Consider the following 22,543-nt stretch of genomic DNA (forward strand, 5'->3'; position numbering starts at 1 on the left):
CTTGCTTGTGCTCGCCCTCTTTCTGTCAAATAAATAAAATCTTAAAAAAAAAATAATGTTAGATGTTGATATGTGTCACAGTGAAAGAAAAAAACAGTGTATAGGAAGTGACCAGGGGCCACATGGAGCCCCATGTTTTTAGCCAAGGCTGGGGGGCTGGTAGGGAAAGCTTTCCTAAAGCTATCATCTGAGATGTTACCAAATGAAAAGACCAATGCTAGCCCTGGAAGCATCTGGAGGAAGAGGGTCCCAGGCAGGACATAATCAACACAAAGCCTTCATCAGATGAACTGTGGCTTGGCACCAGAATTGGCTTCTGCTTTCTGTTTTGTTTCCAAACACTGCTCAGATATTGATAGCACATTTGTGTCTTGTTTGATTGTTTGGAGTTCATTATATTCTCGGTGTGGTTCTGTATTATTTTTATCTATATGATTGGGTTCATATTTGGTCACAGGAAGCCAGTTTTTCTCTGCACAGCCTTGGACACAGAACATTTCATTTAAATCCTAGCTCTGCCACTACTTACTACCGGGGTGACCTTCAGTACGTTATTCACCCCTTCAAGACTCATGTTCCTTGACTTGAATGAGTATCACGGGAACTGCTTTTCAGAGATGTGAGGATCTAACTAGGAAATGTATATCAAGTGCCTGGCATGGAGTAGAACTTCGGTAAAGAGTAGAATTTACTATGTCATTCATCGCGTTTGGGAAACCTTAAAACTTGTTCTTCATATGGAGTTGTAAAACCAGATTCTAAGCTTGTGTTTCTATAGCACTGCAGTTAGCTCCCGTGGTTAAGCATTCATCCTTGTGAAGTTTTCATCTTAAGGCAGATTCACTCCTGCTGAGAGCAGAAGTGTTGCAAGTTTCTGGTGAAGGAGACTGAGCCTCTCACGTGCCCCAAAAGGAGCTGCTTTGATAAAGGAACTAAGGCGTTAACAGTAGAAGTTGAAACATGTTCAGTGAGGTGGAGAGACTACCACTAGATCTGTCTGTCTGTCTTTCTTTTTTAAAAGATTTTTATTTATTCGACAGCCACAGCGAGAGAGGGAACACAAGCAGGGGGAGTGGCAGGAAGAGGAAAAAGCACGCTTCCCACCGAGCAGGGACCCTGATGCGGGACTCGATCCCGGGATCCTGGGATCATGACCTAAGTCAAAGGCAGATGCTTAAGTCAAAGGCAGATGCTTAAGGGCTGAGCCACCCAGGCGCCCATAGGTGTTTCTTTAACCAAAATGTAACTCAGTTTGCCTTTAGTCCACAGTCTAGATAGAAACATTTCAAGAGCTCCTATTTTGTATTTGCAACAGGGAGATAAGAGGGAAAATGGGAGAAAAAAAAAATTCTGGGGGAAAAATTTCTCCAAAATATCTATATTCAGAAAAACAGTTCAGGGCGCCTGGGTGGCTCAGTGGGTTAAGCCGCTGCCTTCGGCTCAGGTCATGATCTCGGGGTCCTGGGATCGAGTCCCGCATCGGGCTCTCTGCTCGGCAGCGAGCCTGCTTCCCTCTCTCTCTCTCTCTGCCTGCCTCTCTGTCTGCTTGTGATCTCTCTCTGTCAAATAAATAAATAAAATCTTTAAAAAAAAAAAGAAAGAAAAACAGTTCATTACACCTCCTTGAAATAACCATATTAAGACTTTACTGAGTTTAACTGAGTTTAAAAACAAGAGACAGTTGGGTAATTTGTTGTCTATTATCTTTAAACTGATAAGAACAGATACTACACTTGATCTTAGCCAAAAGGCGGAGAAGCGATCATCAATTATCTTTATAATTCGGCTGTGGATAGTCCATGAAACTATTTATTTAACACCCTACTGTTAGCATTCTTCTACTTTATTTTTAACTTTAATTTTTATTTCTTAAAAAAAATTAAAATTAAAATTAAAAATTAAAAATTAAAAATTAGGCATGATTTAAAAATAAACATTATACAAGGGCATGCATGGAAAAGGATGTTCAGTGTAAAGGAACATATCCCCTTGCAAACCATAATGCCCTACCCTGTGGATAACCAGCATACCCTTCCAGCTTTATTCTATGCATGTACAGAACAATTACAAATACAGTTATTACTGTATATTAATGTATACATTATTCGTGGTAGTTAGGTTCTGTAAAGTCACCACAAACAGCAAATTATCAAATGCAAAACCATTACACGTATCAGGTTCCTGAGAGCTCCTGAGCATTTTCGACAACGGATTAATACTTAACCTTGTTTTATGGTTCTATCTGTTTAAAGATATCATATTTAATATACATTGTTCATTCATTAACCTTGAACTCACAGCTAATAGCACTGCAATGCATGCCTCAATGAAGCTTATCTAACACATAAAGTTTCTCCATCAGACATAGCACAGCCTTTGCTTAGAAACATCAGACAGTATTTCAGCACTGCAAGTCATTTTAAACAGTGAAATCACTAAGAAAAAGCCACCAAATTCAACAGACGTGGTAGTAAATTAGATCTTGAAAGCGCACTTCTTTCCAGTATGAGGGCGAAACAAGAGGCAGAGAGAACATTGCCTTGCTGGACCTTAGCTGGACATGTGACTGTGTCAGTTAATTCACATTTTTTTTTTTTTTTTTTGCCACTCAGTGCATTTCCACGAATGACCATGAAAGTGGTGTGATTATTGAACTTGGGGTTAGAAATAAATTTCAGGAGCGCATGGGTAGCTCAGTTGGTTGAGCCTCTGACTCGATTTCTGTTCCCATCATGATCTCAGGGTCGTGGAATTGAGCATGTGGGTGTCCAGTATGGAGTCTGCTTGTCCCTCTCCCTCTGCTCTCCCCGCCACACCCATCCCTGCTCATTGTCTCTTTCGCTCTCAAATAAATAATAAATAATAAATAAAATATTTAAAAAAAGAAATTGGAGTGAGGAGGAAAATTTACAAATAAAGAATCTGCAAAAAACAGGGATCGACTATTACTTTTTTCTAATTGTAAAGAGACAGATGGTAGTATCGATAGATAATGTGCTGTATCTCCTTTCTCCACTTAACACATCTTAAACATATGTGATACACACGTACATATATAATTCATTTCCATAGGAAGAGCTTTTGAATTGTATATTGTCGTCGAAGCTGCAGTCCTCCGTGATGTGGACATTTGTGTTGTTTGCAATGCTTAGTTATTGGAGAGACTGTGTATGCAGATCTGGAGGAAACACGTGGACTGAATTGCATGCCTCCATGATGACTGTGCATTATACATTCCTACAGCCATTGTAAGAGGGGATGGCATTCTTTCACAAAGCAACGCGCTTTGCTGGTAGTACTGGATAATGGCTTGAATTCTATCTTAAAACACCGATCTACTATGTCAGAGGTACTGTTCTACCAGTTTTCCAGTAAGGCCCAAGAATCTACTGACTAGAAAACAATAGTTACAACCTCTAAAGAGTGAGTGTATGAGATACTCAGTTCCTTCCCTCTCTGTATATCCATATCCTAAACTTCATATTGGATACATGACTGTGCTCAGTGTTTCACATGAAGCAACTTGTCGTTTTCCACTCTAGTTAAACTCCCTGCAGAAAGTAGTGTGTTTCAAAAGTCTACACACGTTGTAGCAACATATAGGCAACAGGGATGTTCTCAGTGTTTTATTGTTAGAACAAGTCTAGAGAGGATAATTTGAATAGATTAAAAGTATTGAAACTTTACTCCCATGAAGTTGGTATGGATCCAAACATATAAAATGGCAGAGCTGTACAAATTATTTAATAAGATACCATTTTTCAATCCCTGCCTTCATGAAGGTTACATTTTAGTATCAGGAGATAGAGCGTAAATAAGTTAACCATGGAGTCTATGGTTATCTGCCCAAGTTTTTCTGTGTACATAGGTTTTCCCCAGGACAGATCTCCCCTTGTACGTGTGCCTAAAGATGCAGGTGCAAGAACATTCTTTGAAGCACTGGTTGTCATAGCAAATAATTAAGGGCAGTCTAGATACCTTCTAAGACAGAAGTGGTTTAATAAATTACAGCACATTGAAGCCGTGGAATACTATGAAACCATAAAATGAATAATGTCAAGCCCTAAGTGCTATCCTAGAAAGACCAAGACAAGCTACATTGTTAAAGATAAAGGCAAGTCAATTGTTATATGCATCTGTGCCATGTGTTGTTAAACACACACACACACACACACACACACACACACATTAAATTTTATTTGTTTTCCTTGAGGTGCCAATTTTTCCATTGTTAAAAGAGGTCTTACACATTAGTAGGGAAAAGATAAATAACTCAATAATATGGTATGTAAAGGGCATAAATTGGAAGTTCATAACAAAGGAAATGTTTCTTAGCCATGTCTTTCAGGAAAAATGAAAAAAATATCTAAAAGAATTCGCAACTTCAAAATAAAAGAAAACAGCAATGAGGTACCACTTTCACCTTTTCAGTCATGGGAGATGAAAGTTTTTGAGCAATCTTAAGGCTAGAGAGTGTGGGACAATGTTGGTGGAAGTATAAATTCCTGTACTTTGAGGAGCCCTTTTGTAAGCTAATTTTGCATTCTCTATAAATTGTTAAAAAGACTAAGGTAGATTCTTGTGCTGATATGAAAAGATCTCAAAGATACATTGTTGTAAATGAAAAACATCAAGATACACAATCATATTTAAGATAGGACTCCTGGGGTCCTTGGCTGGCTCAGTCAGTGGAGTGGGTGGCCCTCTGGGTCAGGAATTTGAGCTCCACGTTGGGTGTAGAGATTGCTTAAATAAATACACTTTACAAAATGAAATATGACTTTTTAAGAAGTACATATATATATTATATACCAATATGTATAAAAATCTGAGGAGTGGAATTGGGAATCTATGGGAATGGGAAGGAGACTTGACTTTCACTTTGTACTTTTCCTATATTACTTGACCTTTTTTATTTTTTTACCATATGCATTTATTACCATATACATTTATTTTTCTTCATACAATCAAGCAAAATAACTTTAGCCATCAAATCATTGTTGTTGTCCTCACCTATATTATTGACTGGTGGTCCCCTGTCTTAGAAATCCCTTGCGATTAAAAGGTTTCATCTGTATTGTTCTCCTGGGTATGCCCTGGTATCTTGGCATTTGGTAGGCATTTGATAACAGTTTGTTGATTGAATAAAGGATAAAAATTTTTAAGAGATTTTATTTATTTATTGAACAGAAAGAGAGAGCACAAGTAGGGGGAGCAGCAAGCAGAGGGAGGGGAAGAGGCAGACATCTTGCTGAGCCCAGAGCCCGCTGCGGGGATCAGTCCCAGGACCCTGGGATCATGACCTGAGCCAAAGGCAGATGCTTAACAGACTGAGCCACCCAGGTGCCCCAAGGAAAACAGTTTTTAATAAAGTGTTCGATATTCCAGTATCACTGTCATTCTGGCAGGTACATTATTATCTCCATTTTATAGGTTAAAGTAGAAAAAAAAGGTGTGAAGTCTCAAAGTCAGTGCGGAAGTGATGAGAATAGATATGCCAAGTGAGTTTAGTTTTAGAGCAGAGGTTAAGATTTTGTGAGTCATAACTATTTGTTCAACTTAGCATATTATCCAACTTCCTGGTCATTAATTTGAGAGTAGTTGTTAAATTTTGTCCTGGCTCTTGATAATTCTTGATAGTAGTACCTCTGGGAAACAGAAAAATGTGAATGCATGTGAAGGTTTTCATCAGCAGAGCTGTGTTTCTGTCGCAGTGTCTCAGTAAACAAACTAGAGGAAAGGAATGTGTAGGGTGATTCCATGAGTGGCACCAAGTAAGTTACCTCATGTTCGGTTTAAAGTTGAAAATGGGGTTAAATTATGGACCATCCATCCATACAATGGTCCATTATGCAGCCTTACATTTATTTCCATGGGTGAATATGTACTGACATGGAAAGATGTACACTTATCCAATATAAAGTAAAATAGAAATGTATACTGTGATTAAATTTTTGTAAGTAATGTATGTATTAATAAATTTGTCAAATTGTCACTAAGTGCAAGAAAATAATGTAAAGATTTTTTTAAACTGTGCATTAAAGCATAATTAACTGGCTTGGTAAACTTAGTTTTCAGTGAATATATGCATGAACTTTGGTTTTCCTGTTATCAGAAAAATTTGTTTAATCCTTCCTGTTCACAGAAAAGGATTGGTGATGTCACAGTATGAAGCATTGACTGTTAGTCCACTTCATACCTTCATGAGTATATATACTTCCTACTTCCTTTGTTTAAAAAAAAATTTTACTTAGCAACAGAATAAAACAAAGTGTCAGGCTAATTTAACATGTACAACTCCACAAGATGTTTTTATATCCTCCATAGCAGATAGGTAGCAGATAGGTAATTCCTTGAGGTATTTGGCACTCAGGAAATGCTTATTGGATCACTGTTGGTTTTCTTCTCAAAGAAAGGTAAGATATGGGGGCATCTGGGTGGCTCAGTGGGTTAAGCATCTGCCTTTGGCCCAGGTTATGATCCCAGGGTCCTGGAATGGAGCCGGGCATCAGGCTCCCTGCTCAGTGAAGAGCCTGCTTATCCCTTGCCCTCTACCTGCCTCTCTGCCAACTTGTGCTATCTCTCTGTCAAATAAATAAATAAAATCTTTTTAAAAAAAGAAAGGTAAAATATCTTAAGAAATACCTTACAGATTACTCATTCATTGCCCCTGACCTGCCTCCCCAAATACTATATAATAGTAGTTTTGGTATCTGATCTGCTCGAACCAGATATTTGTACTTCACATTGCATATGCCAAATTATTTTCCTATTATGCTTCAGTTAGCCATCACTTGGGGAGGGAACAAGTGAAGTGAAGTTGGTGGTTATTTGATACTAGCATTGAATAAGATGTTTGAGCCTTCTCTTACTCCCTTCTAACCTAGGCTTTGTCCTCTCCACAAGGAGGCTAAGGGGACCCTGCCTTCTCCTCTTGGACCACTCTCCTCTCCAAATCTTAAAAAAAAAAAAACAAAAAAAAAAAAAACAACAGATCGTAAGAAAGATTGGCCAGTTTGCACAGGGTGTTTACAGACCAATGAAGTGAGTGAGGAAAAGGCATCTCTTACCAGTGTTGCTATGGCTTCCTTTAGTCCCAAGTATCCAGCCACAGACTATCATGAAAGATTTTTAGGAATAATCTTGTGCTTTCCATGTGAATGTTGTTTTTACTTTGGTGATATATTTTATTCCAAGGCAGACATTTATTAATCAAATGTTTATTTAATTAACCAAGGAAGTATGAAACAGCTCAAAGAAACTAATTCAATCCCTCTGTCTCTTCTTTCCTGAAGCATGTGTTTCATCACATAGGGAAGCCCCTTTTCTGCCTGTTCACGTAGGTCAGTAAAACTGTAGACAGAGCACAGCCGGGCATGGACGTCTTAGACAAGCCCTTCTCTTCCCTTATCCCCTCAGCAGCGGTCCTTTGGGGAGACTCACATCCTAAGTCTAGGTCACTTGTTCCCTAATCCTCTTTCCTGACGTGTCTCCCACTCCAGAAAGCATCTTAACACTCCCCGATTATTTAGATTTTACCAACCATGCTGTGTTCCGTAGCAACGGCCAGTCTCTGGAATCTTCAAGGTGCCTCTTCTGGAATCAACTCTTCCAGCAGATTCTAGTTTTCTTTTGTTTTCCTCTTCTTTTTCTGTCGCTGTCTTTGTCTCTTCAGTAGGTATTCACAGAAAGGAAAACAGGCGTGTTTGGAGGGATGCCCAGTAAGGCACTCTTCCTAAGGGAATGTTTGTTCAGTGTCTCTTTTCACCGCCTGTGTGTTTCATTATTCCCACACGGCATTGTAACAATGAGCATAGTGGTTCTTTGCATGAGTTCCCACATAGTAATCACCTGGGAAGCTTTTACAGTCACCTGAGCAATCACCTTAGCATCTCTGGAGGTGGGATCAAGAGGTTGAAATCTTCCCCAGGAGATGAAGTAATGAGAACCTCTGATTTAAGAAGATACTAGAAACAAGTGGGCCTGTTTATCTGCTCAAGTGATTCTGGTCGTCTTAAATATAACGGGGAATACGGGATGTATTTCTTCATGGAGTACTGAGCTATCTCTGGGTTCAGATATGATTATAGGAACCAGGACAACTTGGGTCTCTCTTACTGTCTGGAAAGAATGAAATCGTGTTAGAGAAAAAAATTATAAGTCTTCTAATGAATGCCTATAGCATAGTTAAATCTTGAAATTCATGATATACATTTTAAAACTTTGATTTGGTAAAATATTATCCAATGTGTGATAGAATGCTCTTAAATATTTGGGTAGATTTATAGTTTTTTTTTCCATTATAAACAAAGTTTTGCTATAAATAGAACATTTCCTACACTCTTAGTCCCCCAAGATAATAATTTTTGGTGCCAATATTTTTAGATAAGTTTTTTATGATATATCAAATACCGTGTGACAAAATGTAAACATTTCTAAAACCACAAAATCATTAATAAATATATTAGGATCACTATTTAATTTTGAGCAAGCAATTATAATAATTTGCCATTTGAAAGACATTAAGAAGTACGAGTTTTCACATATGTAAACACGTTCAATATGTACTTCAAAGTCATATTTTCATGGAATTTTTTAAATCGTTTACCAGTTGTACTCAAAATTTGCTGAAAACATATTGGGGTTAGTAAAGTATATTACGTCCCTATTATGTATATTAAGTACCTATCATGTATTTAGAATACATGTCTCAATTCTCAGAATAATGCTACAAGGAGGATAGTATCTCCATTCTCCTGATGAAAGAGCTATGGCCCAGTCACAGAATCAGTAACTGTCAAACATGCCGGATTTTAGCTTAGATCCCTTTTTCTGGAAAGCCCTTATCTTTTCTCCATCAACCACATGTTTGTCTTTCCAGCTGCTGGAATAACATTTCTCCTCCAAGTTGTATCACAAAGAAGACATGGAGTTTTAGGGTTAGAGAGTGTCATTGCACACGGTTCTCCATCTTTTGCTCAATATGTTGCTGCTTCCCGTTCATGCGGCACCAAGCCGTCTTGTCTACCCAGCGGTGACAGCTTAAGACAGAAGTTGGCAGCTGATAAAAAGTTCAAATAGGGACACCTGACTGGCTCAGTCAGTAGGTCATGGGACTCTGATCTCAAGATTGTGAGTTCAAGCCCCACGTTGGATATGGAGCCCACTTAAATAAAAAAAAGAGAGAGAAAGAATGAGTGATGAATGAATGAATGATTTTTTAAAAAGAAATTCAGACAGACTTAGGGTTTGATGATAAAAAATAACTGGGGGGGGGCACATCAGATGTTAAGCTGAAGAAATTAATATTGATGACAATGCCTAGCACCTTTTACATTTCTTAACTTTTCTGAGTAAAAGAGGAATTGGTAGTTTTGTAGACAAGTCTGTGCTTTAGAATAAAATTGTGGTTGGAGAAGAAAACTATTTCTGTTTCATTGCAAATGAGGTAAAGAATGCTGTTAGGTCAGTGGAGACAGCTAAGCCTTGTAAAGCTGCTTACTTTGCATTAAGAAACTACAAAGTAAGAACCAGCCCATTATTCCATCTCTAGAGTTATTTCAGGAATGGCATTGGAAAATTCAGTGGATCCCATCTTAAACAAAGATTTGTTAGCTTTGTTTAAATCTGTAAAACCACCCTTAAAAACGGGAAGATTACAGTACTTCTCACTTAACTATTTACATGGGAACATAAGGTTTAAAGTTTTAAATTTTCAAAACACTAAAAAGAAAAACTGCGTACTTTAAGAATGACATTCATGTGGAGAATAAAATGTGTCAACAGTTTATGAATCTTAAAGGAGCATTTATTACTTTTTACTTTCTTTACCTGGCATTTTCACCTTCCTACCCTTGTTGATTTTATGTCATGGAATGAATACTTGTTAAGAATTCTACAGATATCAGTTAGGTTTTACCCTACTATCTAATAATTATCTATTTAATTATCCCACTATCAGAGTGTAAGGCGCTCAAGAGAGATCTGTAGGTGGTAAATGCTGTCATTCTGTTTCAAAGATAAATATTTTGTGTAGGAAATAGAGTAATATGTGAGGTCTCAGAAGTGACACCAACCACCTACTTTCTACAGAATGGTATATTTCTACTTTTACTGTAATCATAGTTACTTATCTCTATTACTGTTATTATTAGCTTTGGCAAATCTTCTCCATGACACCAGGACATTTTCCTAATACACATTTTGTTTGTAATTGTTTTTGTAACTGTCAGTGTACTGGCTGCCTACTTAACAAACCGACATGGGCTGACCGTGACTTTATAAAGTGATCAAGGGCATAACAGAGAACAGTTCATCATCTACTGTGTCTTCTTTGCTCTCTACTAGACCGGTATCCTTATTCATGGGAGGGCCACATACGTCTGCCACCCTCATTTTGAAAGACAAAAAATCGTCTTTGCCAATTCAAAAAAGCAAATTTTGAAGAACCAAATGTTCGTTTTGAAATAAGGTTTCTAGGACAGGGTAGGAACGTGCTTTCCCCTCATCTAAAATTTCCTTAAATATTTTTAGCAATCTAAAACACACACACACACGCCCCCACACACACCTGTGACCTAATTGTCTCCACCCTCACCACTTATCAGCGCGTGGACCAACAGCATCCCTGGGGGCGTTGTTGGATATATAGAATCTCAGGCACTACCCCAGACCTACTGAATCAAAATCTGCATTTTAACAAGATCTCCAGGAAATTCATATGTTCAAACATACCCAGAGTTGGACAACCTGGTATTAAGAAGCCCTCATTGCCTGGCAGAAAGGCCAGGCAGGGCACTATCAGTGTTTTCCCTGAGACAGTTCTCTCTCTCTGCTCAAGACGATGCTTTTCTCTTTTCTAAACAAGGGAGAGCCTGATCCTGGGTAATAGGGAGGTGAGGCTCAAGCAGGTAAAGGTCTTATAACTCTAACAGTGTGATGCTAGCCTGTGTAAAATAATGCCATGGAAATAACTGATGAGAATCCATTAGGACGGATGAATTTTTTTCCCTCAACAACTTCCTCTTTGATGGTGTCTTTAGTCAATGCTCTGTGAAGAGAAGGGTCCATGATCGGGATTGGGATGAGTGAGGTAAGGCGTGACCTATCCGTAGTGCCTAAAGAAAACTGTTTCTTAGTATAGTATGATCTATCAGTATTAAACTTTAAAAATATTTTGGGGGCATGTGGGAGTGCCAAGAGTCCAAATCAATAGGAGTCAACTATTTAGACTCAAATACTCCTCATATGAATATTCATTTTACTGTTACCCTGCATTAGCTAAATTTCCCTTTTCTATTTTTAAGATTTTTTTTTTCTTAAGTAATCTCCACGCCCAATGTAGAGATTGAACTCACAACCCTGAGATCAAGAATCACATATGCTTCTGACTGGGCCTACCGGGCGCCCCTGATAAGTCTCTATTTTATCACTAGGATTTCCATACAGTTTAAAATTTAAAGACGTTCATATTTTCAGGTAATGACTTTCTTGTTGACTGCTACAATTTCTCTAATAACATTAATATTCATTCGTGGACCACTGAATGCATTCTGCACGATCCAGTAAATGAATCCACACCGTACAACTAAGTGACAACTCTTATTTTCTCCTTTTTACTGATAAGGAAACTAAAAAAGGAAGACATAAGTAGGCTCCCAAAAATGATACAGCTAGTAAGTGGCATAGGCAGGTATTAAATCCAGCATCTCGCATTCCAAAGTCGTCGTCTTTTTTTCATTTTGTTTTGTTTAATATCTTACGTATTTATTGGACAAAGAGAGAGAGCACATGCAAACACAAGCAGGGAGCAGCAGGCACAGCCAGAGGGAGAAGCAGGCTTCCCGCTGACAGGGAGCCCAACTCAGGGGCCTGATCCCAGAATCCTGGGATCATGACCTGAATTGAAGGCTGACATTGAACCAACTGAGCCATCCAGGCGCCCCACGATGTGCTTGTTTTAAAGAAAAAATAAAAATTCAACTAAGAATTTGATTAGGAAAGCATTAAGTTCTCCAATCTATAAGATTTAGTCTTTCAAACAATGAATTTGTTTATCCATTTGGGGGTGCTTAAAACATACTCTGTGGAGGCACCTGGGTGGCTCAGTGGGTTAAGCCTCTACCTTTGACTCAGGTCATGATCTGGTCCTAAGAGCAAGCCCCACACCGGAATCTCCACTCAACAGGGAGCCTGCTTCCCCTTCTCTCTCTCTGCCTGCCTCTCTGCCTACGTGTGATCTCTGTCTGTCAAATAAATAAATAAAATCTTTAAAAAAAAAATACTCTATGTAGGTCTTTTCCCAAGTGGAAATTTTTCTATGTAGACAGGTAAATATCAGTGTTAGGAAGACTCTTTAACAGGAAAACAGCAGAAAGTGGTCCACATAGAATTCATATATTCACATTTGTTTTATTCCAAAAAGTTTTTTTCTGTCTCTTATAATTGTGTTTCTTTCTCATCGTTGTCATTCTCATGTATGATCATCTGGAGGTGGACAGACTGATTCACTTCTCTAGAACCTAACCGGAAGCCCTTATTATGGTAAACGACTCAGTTTGAGAATGGTCTTGGTGGCATTCTTCCATCCGTGTCCTGAGGAGGGGTTGCTGGCCAGGATTCCTTCTGTCTGGATATCCATTATATTTGGGTTTCTCACCTTGCGGAATGAGGTTTGGGATTGCACAGCTGGAAAAAGATCTTGCCTTGGTCCCGGGAGGCTGGCTGGGTTTTTGTTTTTCCTCTTTGCTCCTGCCAGTTCTCTGAGCTCTGTCTTCATTGTAATCGCCTCATATCTCTTTTCTATACAGTTGACCTTTGAACATCACAGGTTTGAACTGCGTGAGTATAGTTACATACAGTTTTTTTTTTCCATAAATAAAAGTACAGTACTCTAAGTGTATTTTCTCTCCCTTTCTTAGTAAACATTTTCTCTTCTCTAGTTTACATTATTGTAAGAATCCGGCATCTAATTATATATAGCATACAAAATATGTGTTTGTTTACGTTTCTTTTTTTAAAGATTTTATTTATTTATTTGACAGACAGAGATCACAGGCAGAGAGAGGGAGGAGCAGGCTCCCCACCAGGCAGAGAGCCCGATGCGGGACTCGATCCCAGGACCCCGGGATCATGACCCAAGCGGAAGGCAGAGGCTCCAACCCACTGAGCCACCCAGGCCCCCTGAAGTTAATTGTTTATGTTATCAGTAAGGCTTCCGTTCAGCTGTAGGCTATTGGTAGTTAAATCTGGGTGGGGGGAGTCAAAAGTCAACACATGGATTTCCAATTGCAACAGGGGTTGCCATGTCTAACCCCGACGTTGTTGAACTATACTGTGCCTGTTCTGTTGTCCCAGCCAGGACGTTTCTCTCTGCCTTGAACCTCCCTGAATTCCAGCTCTACCTGGCATGAACCCTCTTGCTTTGCCAGATGTGGGACACCAGCTTCCTCAGATGAGGATTTTAACGCACTTCTGGGAACTGATGCAGAGAATACAAGTCAGACCAAAAGGAGGGAGGTGACTGCCTGGTGACAAGACAAGAGAGAAAGATTTCAACAGTGGATTGATTCCGGCATCTAAAATTAGATCTTTTGAAGTGCTGGAATTTCCATCTTTAATAATGTATTTCTTGGCAGACATTCTCTTCGTAGTGATTACAGTTGTTCCATTTGGAATTAGTTCAATTTTCAAAGCCAAAAGTCTCTGTTTAAAGAGTTAGCTACAAATTGTATTTTTATTGGCAATGATCACTCCTGTGCAATACCCAAGTCAGAAGACACTAATTGCATCCACCCCAGCTCGTTATAATTAGGATCCTCTCTGCAGACTGGGTACCAGTGTAAGGCTGGAAAGAGGAGGGTGACCACTGACTACTGAGGAAGGACCTCGTGAGTCTTCTGTGTTCTCTGGGGCTCATCACTTCACTGTTAGTTGACTATTCCAGTTCTATTAGGAGAATGAGGGGTATTTTGATAAAATGTTAATGTTCATCACCAAAATATTGGAAATAGATGTAAGCAAACATGACTTTAATGCTAGAATAGTATTACATTATATGAATATACTGTAGGCATCGTGCCAAGTTTATTGATTTACAGTGAAAGATATCTTTTCCAGTATCTAAAATATTCATAACTACACCTCATGCCTCTCCCTTTCTTATAAAAGTACCTACATAAGGATTATGGATTGGGGGTAGAATCAAAATGCAGGGAACTACCTAATTTTTATCTGTAACAGAAAGTGACCGACTGTATTGTTAGTATATAGTGGGTCACGGAGAATACCTCTATGACAGATATCCGTATTTTTGCTTTGAAATTGCTATGTCAGTTCCTTGACTTATAATTTTCTCAAGATCAATCTTCTTATATTATGAAAATGACCTATTTTTGTTCATGTTGTTATTGTTTTCTTGATAGAAAGCTAAACTTTCTAATGTAGTATTGCTCCAATTTTACTATGCATCCAAGTCCTCTGGGGAATCCTGATAAATATGAACTCGTTTTCAGGAAATCAGTATGTAAATGTATAGATTCTTAGATGATGCTAATGGTGCTGATTGCTACCACCCTTTAAGGAGAAAAGTTCTAGGCATCCTAAGGAATGGCTGACATTTCTTGGAATGGGGCATTCCTATACAACCTAGCTCTTTTCTTCTGAACTTGGTAGGCATTTAGTCTATAAACGCAAAACATGGAATCAGAGCATGAAATTTTTTTACCTTCTGTACAGATTCAGGAGTGCCATTAAAGAATAATTGAACTAACAGAGCACTTGGAAGACATGTATTATATATTGTGTATTACATGTGGAGAAAACTATCAGTAGAAAAATTAGGTATATTTATCGACTACCTATGGAACAATATTTATTGTAAAGACAAATGAAAACCAACACTGGAGTCTAGTTCTTATGAAAATCTCACTGCCATTTATTTGAGCTGACATCAATAAGATATTCCACATCTAGCAATGTCCAATGAGCTTGTTTGTTTTGTTTTTTAATGATGTGACCTCACCAAATCCTGGAATCAGGAGTTTGAGGTCCCTTACATAGTATCATGGTCCAGTCTGCAAGATCTACCCACTTGATAGGCACATGGTAGAGAGGTTATCCACTTTTAATTGGTAGATTTGAGGGTCTTTGGAATTTGACAAAGAGACAAGTCATTTTGTGTATGCTTGGGTGGAGGGTGTCTGAGAGATAATGGACAAGCCATTACAGTATGTTTTAGAAGATTTAGCGTTGGTATAATACTTCTTCAAAACGTAAAACCACAATTTAAGGATGAGTTACATTGAAGAATAGGTATGTCGTAGGATTGATAACTGGAAAAACTGGCAACACAGCCAGCAAAGCTCCCAGCCAAGCGGAATGAGCAGGAATTAACTAAAGTCAGTAATTATGTTGTTTACTTTTCCAGTCTGAATGAAGAAATGCCATGATCTAACCGAGAGAGGAAGGCGCAGGTGGATTATCTAGAGACCAAGAGTTCATTCTTACTGTGGAAGAGTTGAACTTCCTGGTTGTTACATTAATTCATTTAACTAGGTGCCCGGAAATTCTCTAGGAAGACTGAGGAGTAGACAAATGACATCAAATGGCAGAGATTCCACAGTTTAGACAGGCACAGAGGTGGGAATGTAAGGAATGTTCATAAATGCTAGTTAGAATGGGAGCAAGAGGAACCCTGTTAAGCCCTGTTAAACGGTCAGGCAAATTCCTGTAACCCAGGACATTGCTACAAGGTAGCAAGGGGCAGGACGTCCAGGATGCAGTCGCTGGACTGGAGAGATCCCAGAAATGAATGACACCTGATGACCTCGGGCCAAACTGCTGCTGAAGGATGGCTAGCAGTGACGTCAGACCCCTCACCCTAATGCTCCATGCATTTTCAAGTTCCATTTCTTTAGCACCAGTCAAGTGCTGCTAAATTATCAGGAGTTCTTCTCACGCCAGAGTCACCAGTGGAACTTACTAAGTAATATGCATGGCAGAAGACCTCCTTAAGAAAATAAAATAAATGAAAAACAAAAAATATATATATCTTTTTGCCTGGAGTAAAAATTAGGAATGCAGTAAATCTTCTTAAAATATAAAGCTGGGAGGGGCGCCTGACTGGCTCCATCAGGAGAGCATGCAGTGCTTGGTCTTGGGGTCATGAGTCTAAGCCCCACATGGGTGTCGAGATTCCTTAAATAAGTAAAAACTTAATATATATATATATATATATATATATATATATATATATATATATTATATACACTAGGGAATGAAAACTTTTTGATTTTGAAGTCTAGTCCCAAGCTATTGAAAACAGATCTGAGAAATGGTAAGAAGAGGGTAACATTAGTGAAATATGCCTTGAGTCCCAGCCCTGCCCCCTGCAATTCATATACCATGTAAGTCACATACACTCTGATCGTGTTTCCTCATCTGTAAAACTGGTTTATAGTATCCGGGTTGCTGCATTTTTGCAATACAATAAATTAAGTGAAATCACCTTGAATAGTGGTAAGTCTTTAAAAATCCACATACAAGAAATCTGTAGATCTGGGGCGTCTGGGTGGCTTAGTGTGTTAAGCCTCTACCTTCAGCTTTGGTCATGATCTCAGGGTCCTGGGATCACTCCCTGCCTAGCAGAGAGCCTGCTTCCTCCTCTCTCTCTCTCTGCCTGCTTCTCTGCCTACTTGTGATCTCTCTGTCAAATAAACAAAAATCTTAAAAAAAAAAAAAAATCTGTAGATCTAACGTTCACCATTGAAACTGTTTATATACAATAACTTGTTCTCTGGAGATGAAGTCTCTAGAATGAGCAAGCTACTTTCCAGGTAAATGATAGTAACCAGTTCTGCAGCACCATATCCTGGCCTGCTGAGAAATGTGTTCCCCACCTGTTATAGCAGAAATGGTGGCTCTGGGAATGTGAGAACGAACTTATTTCATGATGAAATAGAGAAAAAAAAGACTGTTACTTTTAGGATGATAATACCCATTTGGGTAATTCAATCAGGAAATACCCCTTTGAAAATAACAAATTTTGTTTCTATTAGAGAGAATAGCTACTCATTTCAGAATCAGGAATTTTATGATATCTGAATGAAAAAGGAGGCATTTCCATCAAATGAGGAAGAAATTGGATAAGGACCCAAGAATTTCTCCGATCCATATCAAGTTTCTTTTTTCGTTGTCAGCCTGCCAAGGGTGACAGGGATCCCAATGGGCTATGGGATACGAAGGGCACTGGTCATATTTGATAAGAGCTGGAAAGAGACCATAATGCCACTAATAAGTGGACAGACAAGGATGCGTGACAGTCATAGGGCACTTTCCCAGAGCCCCTGAGCCACTGAGAAAGAGGTGGGAAATTTGGGAGGCAAGTTGCTGGTTCGGAATTGGGCCAAGGGAAGGTGATCAGAGAAGCAGGACCAATTTATGGAAGAGTTGGAAGTGAAGCCTGGCTAACTCAGGGCTAAACTATATGGTAGTCATCTGTTTCAAAGTATATTCTCCCCCATCTGTTGAATTTCTTGTCTAAATTCACCTAAAATTCTTATAAAAATTCACCTAAAATTCCAGTGCACCGGAAGTTTCTTTTATACTAGTACAACACTAATACTGTACTCCTAAAATTCAAATACTTCTGTAAGGATTACAGTGATTCTCAAGACAAGGCATCTGTAGTGCTCCCTCAGATCTTCCACTTCCCCAGCCCCTGGCTTTTCTGGCGTATCCTTTTCTGAATATATGGCCCCAGTGGACCACTGTGCTGTGTTCTTAGGAACATTGTGAGTGTCCTTCAGGTGTTCTGGGGCTGAGTATGAAAGTTAACCTGGGCACTGTTTAAAAATACTAATGGCCCATTTTGTCATACACCTGAAACTAATGGAACTTATACCTCATTTAAAAAAAAAAAAATACGACGTCCCAGTCCTTCCCCCAGACAAATCAGATGCTCTTAAAGTCAGTTCTCAGATTCTGTAGTTTTAAAAAACTTTTCCAGGCGATTCTAATGTGCTGCTAGGGCTCTGACCCACGCAGCTTTGAAGATTAAAAATGACAGCTATCGGTCATTCATTCTTCAGGGTGAATCAGTTCCTGTGGATTGCGTTTTTCCCAAACCAAGAGTAATGAGAATGAGTTGAATGAGAAATTTTAATTCTGGTGATGGGCCGTTAAAAAAACCCATACGTTTAACAGTTTGTCAATAGGGATAACAGAACTTACTTAGGTCAATATTTTGTTCAGACTAAATTTTAAGCTCTTTGAGCAGGTTGCAGACCACTTGTAGAAAGAGATCCTAAGGCTTTGTATTCTTCGAAGAGTAAAGAAAGGGTATTACTGCTATTATACTCTTAAAAAGTTGTCAAATGTCTCTTCACATGTTATCTATTAAGATCATAATAAAAGAGGTTGTCTAAAAAAGACATTAGAAAAACTAGTCACTCCAAAAACCATACCAAATTATGGTATTTTTATGGTGCTCAAGGGGTGACTTTAATGGATAATAAAAGAATATGCACAGTATTTTTCATATTTTATTAAACTTTAGGTACATCTTGAACACTTTAATATATTCATTAAAAAGTATGACCCTGGATTGCAATTAACAAGTAATTATTGAAGGCACTTGGGCAATAGGGACATGTTCTATCTCACTCTGACGTTGCTAAGATTTTTGAGTATCAGTTGATAACCTTAAGAATTCATTTAAAAAAAATATCTTTTGGTTGCAATGAAGAAGAGCTCAGAATCGAAGGCAGAAAACCATCCAAAAAATTAAAAAGAATTAGAGTTTCAGAGTCAATATCCGTTCTTCTTAGCAGAATAAGTGATAGAGATTGGTTAGAATTTGCTACTGAAGTGCACAAAGTTTAGAAGTGAGGGCCAGGAAGCACTTGATCATTGCAACAGTTGCAGAAATAAAGACTGAGTCCAAGCTTCCTCTGGCTTGCTGGAGAAAAAGAAAGAATAAAAGAAAAAACTCCCCACTTTTCCACCTCCCTGGGAAACACAAAGTCAAGTTTGGGTCATATAGAAAGTGCTAGTTCTGTCCATCTCCATACTGGTAGGGGGACTAAAGGCCATGTGAGCTAACCCAGCAATTCCCAAGTAAATGAGTGAGTGAGTTCACCCCATCTGTGGCAGCCGGGGACTGGGGAAGTCACAGACCATCACCACCTGTTAGGTGGTGATACCAAACAACCAGGGTGAGAGAGCTGTCCCGCAAAATGCCTAATGACTAAGGGGCAGGTTAGGTGAATGTTCTGCCAAGAAGGGGAAGGGACAGGACAACGCCACATCCAGCACTTAGATATCAGAAACAAGTTTATAGCCAACTGCTGTGTTCTGAGTTTTCTCCATGAAAATTGAGCAATAATAGACATTGTTCTGGTCATGTGAGACACTGATATAACCTGCTAAAATGACAGCACTGGCCAAAGCTGACTTGGGAAGGGGGAAGAGTTAGTTTAGGAATGTGAAAAAATGCGGGGCACCTGGGTGACTCAGTCAGTTGAGTGTCCTACTCTTGATTAAGGCTCAGGTCATGATCTCAGGGTCCTGGGATTGAGCCCTGAGTCAGGCTCCAGGCTTAGTGAGCAGTCTGCTTCTCCCTCTCCCCCTGTTCTCCCCCTGCTCTCCCCCTGCTTGTACTCACACTGTCTCTCTGCCTCCCTTAAAAAAATAAATAAAATCTAAAAAAAAAGAAAAGAGAGAGAGGAAGGAAGGGAGGGAGGGAGTAGGGTTGACTACATAGTCATTCCCTTCTTTTCTTCCAAATCATTTCTAAAAAGAGAAAAAGAGTAAGACATGTTAAGAGAAAAGGTCAGGTCAGCAGGGCAAGGGCAAACATTTTTATGTGCATGATTATTCTCTAAAAGTGTATTTGTAAGCCAAAAAAAAAAAAAAAATCATCTCTACAGGCAAAAATAACTGGAGCAAAAGTAGATTTGAATAAGGAAAAGCGTATTACGGAGGTCACTGACTTTCTACACGTGTCTGCCTATCTCTGAGAAGTAAAATATTGACAGCCCAGAGCCCCATATGAGGATAAAAATGTGTATCAAATTCTCAGTCAAATAGGGGCACCTGGGTTAAGCCTCTGCCTTTGGCTCAGGTCATGATCCCAGCGTCCTGGGATCGAGCCCCAGGATGGAGAGGGAAGTGGGTGGGGTAGGAGACTCTCTGCTGAGCAGAGAGCCCTGGATCATGACCTGAGCCGAAGGCAGAGACTTAACCCACTGAGCCACCCAGTCGCCTCCAAACCAAACTAGTTTTGAGGCTTGCCAGTAAGCAGTTCCTTCTTCCCGGAATGTTCTTTCACTCTCCTCAAGGCCAGCACTTTAGGGAGATGCTCTCATACTCCCTTTCAAGGGCTCCCTGCCCACGAACGTTCTCTCTCAGGACTCTGCTGAGTTTTCTCTCAAAACCACATCATAGTCGGTGTTAAAAAACAAAATTCAATGGAGTACCTTTGAAGATCTAATTGACTCTTCTCAGTGATTCAAGTACCAGGCAGCGCCCCATCTATCAAAGAGAGGGGGGCTCTGAATTGTACAAAATGGAAGGTGGATATAAGGAGGAGGGTGCAGTAAGAGAGTTAGGAACGAAAGGAAAGGCCAAGGCCCGAGTGACAGCTTACTTCATTGGTACTTACCAGAAAATTCCTGATTATCAGTTTAATACTTAGATCTCTAGTGGCAGTTGAAATTGCAGCCAGGTTGGGTATGAAGCCTGTGTTTGGTGACTTGGCCTGGCCCTAAAAACGCCACCTGGGGCTTGTGGTTTTTCTTTTTAATGTGGGTTATTTTAACTTGTTAGTGTCTATCTCTCCCCTTTTCAACAGAACGAGCTCTCTGAGAGGCAGTGGTGCCTCTCGTTTTCAGTACTGTGCTTTCAGCACCAGACACAGAGTCTGGCAGGGAATAGGTGTCCAGTAAGTGTCTGTGGGATTAAGTTATATATGTCTCATTAACACCAATACACAAACATTATATTAGCTTGCTTTATTCTGGTGAGGCCATGAAGAAAGAGAAGTCAAGCCGGATCCTAAGACCTTGAACAAGGCTCATGCTTCAGAATGAAACTGTACTCTTCTCCAGGTGAATTTGCTCCATTTCTGATTGACTTTGACCTCTGCTTTCCTACTTTGCCCAAAGACAGACAGTCACAGTTTTGAACTTCTTAAGAGGAAGCAGCCAAAAAATGGAAAATCACTAAAGGCAACTAGCCAGTCATCCAGGCTCTAAGACAAAGAAATCACTGAATTCTAGGGCTGGAGGGAACTAAAATTTACCCTTATTAACTTTTAAGTCTAGCCTGAAGTTCTCTTGATTTCCAGTCTCCTAAGGAAACCAAAGAAATTCATTTTATTATATTTCTTGATTATATATAGTACATATAGGGGCACCTGGGTGGCTCAGTTATTAGGCGTCTGCCTTCAGCTCAGGTCATGATCCCAAGGTCCTGGGATCAAGCCCCATGTCAGGTTCCCTGCTCAGCAGGAAGCCTGCTTCTCCTTTTCCCACTGCTTGTGTTTCCCTCTCTCTGTGTCAAATAAATTAAAAAAACAAAACAAAACAAAAAAAAAAAACCCACCAACTTATGTAATACATAGAATACCAAACCTTAAAATTTACAAAGGTGTCATCAGAGTTACAAAGGTAACACTGCCAAGCTTTGATGTGTGTACATATTTCCATGGCACCCTTGGCCTTCCAACCAAGAAAGGTAGGATTTACGCATTTATGGGAGTTCCACAGTTTTTTGTTTTTTATTGTTTTTATTTTTTAAATTCATTTGAGAGGAAGAGCGAAGGAGAGAGAGAGTGCACACAAGCAGTGGGGAGGGATAAGGGAGAAGCAGATTCCCCACTGAGCCGGGAGCCTGATGAGGGACTCCAGAATCACGACGTGAACCTATGGCAGTCGCTTAACTGACTGAGCCCCCAGGCCCCCCCACAGCTTTTTAACTGACAATTCTGGAGATATCTGGACGTGGCTGTTGTAAGACTTCATTTTCAGACCCTATTTCTTCATTTCCACTTTTCTCCCAGCCTCTCTCTGTGCTCTGTAGGGGGACATGGTGTGGCTGTGATATCGTTGCTCATTTTGTTAATTCGGCTTCAAACAGCAGCCTTCTGAGTAAATTACCAATCTGATGACCTGAAACACAAAGGTGATATGAAACTCAGAAAACCACAGCTGACCTTGAGCCAGCTTTCAGAGGATAAAATAATATTTTTGGGAGGGCAAAATAACGTTGTTCGTTGTGGGTGTTGGGTGCAGCTGGTATAATTAGAGATTGCTGGCAGATCCTACAAGAATTAGTTATTCTGGGTAAATAAGAAAATATTCATAAACTGATTCCAGGACTACATCTCCAGTCTATAATTCAGTTTATGAGGAAGTGCTGATTGCTCCTAATTTAGGTAACTATATCTGTCCGTCAACAGAATACATAATCAGTCCTAGCTTCGTGGGTAATGGGCAAACTGTATGACATGACAACTTTACATTTCTAATGTCTTCAGTAACGT

The 22,543-nt window shown here is 39.4% G+C and overlaps 1 protein-coding gene and 1 pseudogene across 2 annotated transcripts in view; one reads left to right on the plus strand and one right to left on the minus strand.

The window, feature by feature from the left end:
* ELOVL6 (ELOVL fatty acid elongase 6) overlaps nucleotides 1-22,543 on the plus strand; it is a 125,428-nt gene that overhangs the window by 30,046 nt on the left and 72,839 nt on the right. The gene's annotated exons all lie outside the window — the stretch shown is intronic.
* LOC123937640 lies at nucleotides 1,640-1,763 on the minus strand (annotated as a pseudogene).

This window comes from Meles meles, chromosome 2, assembly GCF_922984935.1.
Source record: "Meles meles chromosome 2, mMelMel3.1 paternal haplotype, whole genome shotgun sequence".
Taxonomy (NCBI): domain Eukaryota; kingdom Metazoa; phylum Chordata; class Mammalia; order Carnivora; family Mustelidae; genus Meles; species Meles meles.